The sequence below is a fragment of the Nannospalax galili genome, unplaced genomic scaffold (genome assembly GCF_000622305.1).
Source record: "Nannospalax galili isolate Female #2095 unplaced genomic scaffold, S.galili_v1.0 scaffold2045, whole genome shotgun sequence".
NCBI lineage: Eukaryota > Metazoa > Chordata > Mammalia > Rodentia > Spalacidae > Nannospalax > Nannospalax galili.
In genome coordinates this window covers 139,581-142,491 of record NW_008352658.1, presented here as the reverse complement: position 1 = coordinate 142,491, position 2,911 = coordinate 139,581, and the positions used below count along the sequence as shown (strand labels likewise).

General features: G+C 39.8%; 1 non-coding gene across 1 annotated transcript; it reads right to left on the bottom strand.

Annotated features, from left to right (window-relative positions):
- Positions 1–2,359: 2,359 nt before the first annotated feature.
- LOC115067120 lies at positions 2,360–2,489 on the bottom strand. Its single transcript, XR_003846554.1, has one exon. It is a non-coding gene; the product is annotated as a small nucleolar RNA SNORA36 family (small nucleolar RNA).
- Positions 2,490–2,911: the final 422 nt, after the last annotated feature.

Sequence of the window (2,911 nt, the reverse complement as noted above, 5' to 3'; positions counted from 1 at the left end):
GCCATAGAAAGTTTCTTTTCCGGTCCTGTCTGTTTGGTGTTCTATATACTTCTTGTGTTTGTATGGGCATGTCTTTCTTTAATTTTGGAAAATTTTCTTTTATGATCCTGTTGAAGATATGGTCCATATCATTATTCTGAGATTCTTCTCCTTCTTGTATACCTATGATTCATAAGTTTGGTCTGTTTATGGTGTCATACAAATCCTGGATTCTTCTCCTTCTTGTATACCTATGATTCATAAGTTTGGTCTGTTTATGGTATACAAATCCTGGATATTCCGTTTCTTGTGTTTTCTTAAATTTTTCATAATCTTTGCTTGAGTGGTGTAGTCTACTTTATCCTTCAGTCTTGATATTCTATTTTCCATTTCATTCATCCCATTTTATTGGTGAGACTTTCTCCTGTCATTTCTAACGGGCTTAGTCAGTGTTTCAATTCCTTCTTCATTTCAGCCTGCATATTCTTCAATATTTCTAACTCTTTTCTGAATTCATTCAGAAGTTTATCTCTATCTTCTTTCAGTTCTTTGATTTCTTTGTCTCTGTGTTCTTTAAATTCATTGAATTCTTTTGTCATGTTTATAACCTTTCTTTTGAGTTCTATGTCCTGCATTATCTCTAGGGGGTTCTCAGTGTACTCCTCTAGAGAGACTATTGGTATTTGGTGATGATATGTTATTTTGGTTTTCATGTTACTATTTTCTTCTCTGTGACTTTGGTATGTGGATTTATTTTGTACTTTCTGATTCTTGTGTGAGACTCAAGCCTTCCTTTGTTGAGTTTAGGTCTGCTTCTTTCTGTAAACTTTATGTGCCTTTGTAGTTTACTTGTTGGGCATGAAAAACTGGTTGGTCTAGGCTTCAAGTTCTCTCTTTTGGTTTTATAGTGGCCAAATTGCTTTCATCATTCTATTCAGGAGTTCCCACAGAGGCCCAAATCAGATGAAGATCAGATGTTCTCAGGCTTTCTCCTAAGGTCTGGATCCCAGGAAAGATGTTTGCCTCAGGAATTTGGGGGCTGAGCTGGGCTGGCCTGGGAGCAGATCCCAGGAAAGATGCTGCTCCCAGGAAGCTGGTGGCTATGCTACTCAGGGATGCAAAGGGGGGTGGGGGGTGGGAAGAGGCCCCGATGGCTCCTGGGGACTACCTGGAGGAATTGGGTTATTGTGGATGCAAAGGATCAGGAAGCAGTGGGGATTCTGGACCAAGAGGTCAGTCCAGAGTTCTCAGTTGCCAGGACAAGAAATGGATCAGTACCCAGGCTAGAAAGAGAGATGGGGTCGGGGAGCTGGGAGGGTCAATGAGGCTGGGGGAGTCAAGGCGCGGTTGTCGCTGTCTGTGGGTCTTACCCAGGAAAGATGCTGGCACCAGGAAGCTGGTGGCTGTGCTGCCCAGGGATCCAAAGGGAGGTGGGAGGTCCTATTTTTATTGTTGACCTTTTTGCTTCTAATTTTTAAACAAGATTTTATTTATTTTTATTTTATATGTATGAATGTTTTGTGTACATGTATGTAAGTGCACCTTTTATCCCTGGTGTCCACAGACAACAGACACCCTGACGGAAGAGGGCATCAGATCCTCTGGAACTCGAGTTAAGGATGTTTAAGCAGCCACCTGGAAACTAGGAACAGAACCTGTGTCCTCTGGAAGAGCATGTCAGTGCTGGTATCTGTTGAGCCATCTCTCCAGCCCTGGCCTTATTTCTTGAGTGGAGTCCCATTCAGGAAGTCCTTAGCTATGCATGCTACAGCATCAACTCACTAACTTACTTTTCACTTTTTTTTTTTTTTTTTAAGACAGCCATTTACTAAATTGCCCAGGTTTTCCTTTAGCTTACTTTGTAGCTTGAGCAAGCCTTGAACTTGAGATTCTTCTGTCTTACCTTCCTGTATACTGCAAGACTGTTAGTAAAGGCACTTAGGCATAGCTCCCTCCTGTCCCCCAATTTCTTAAGATAGTGCTTTTTGAATGTGACATATCCTCAGTACACTCTTTGTTTTAGATACTGGGTTCCCAGTTGGTGCATTGTTTCTGAAAATTGTAGAACTTTCAGAAGGGAAGAATTTTATGATGGAAGTGAGTCACTAGGGATGAACCTTAAGGATTTTTATAGCCCAACCCCATTTCCTGCCTGCTCTCTGTTTCTTAACTACAGGTACAATGTGATCAGCCACCTCTAGCTTCTGCCACTGTGCCTTCCCTGACATCCCTTCTTAAACTGAAAACCAAAATAAATCCTCACATACATTGCTTTTGCTAGGCATTTTCATAATGATGAGAAAAACATATAATATAGATAATTGCTCTAAAAATAGAATTATTTCTTCCTTCATTTCTTCCTCTCTCTCTTTTTTTTATTCTTTGTAGGCTGGGAGGTAAATGAATAGAGTAACAATTTCTACCCAATAGCTTTCCAAGCCCATTTCAATGTCCCAAAGTTTAATTACCAGAACAGGGGACCTGCCTGCACTGAACCCAACACTTTGGATACTTTCTTCATTTCTAATAGAGGCACAACATTTGTATATTTAAAACATTGATCTAGTTGCATCACACAACTTAATCTGCTATATTTTACTGTAATTTAGTGAAATTTTTTCGAATTACCTTGTTATTGTTTTTTATTTTGTTTTTTGTTTTGTTTTGATTTTTTGTTTTGTTTTGTTTTTTGAGACAAAGTCTCCCTGTATCCACAGTTGGCCTGGAACTCACTGTGTAGACCAGGCTGGCCTTGATCTGACAGAGATTTATGACCACACCCAGTTTTCTTTCTCCTCCTCCTCCTCCTCCTCTTCCTTCCCCTTCTTCTTCTTTGTATCTTGCTGTTGTTTTCAAAATTTTTATTTATTATTTTTATGTATATGAGTGTATTGCCTGCATGTATGTAAGCCCGCTCATGTTATGCAATGTC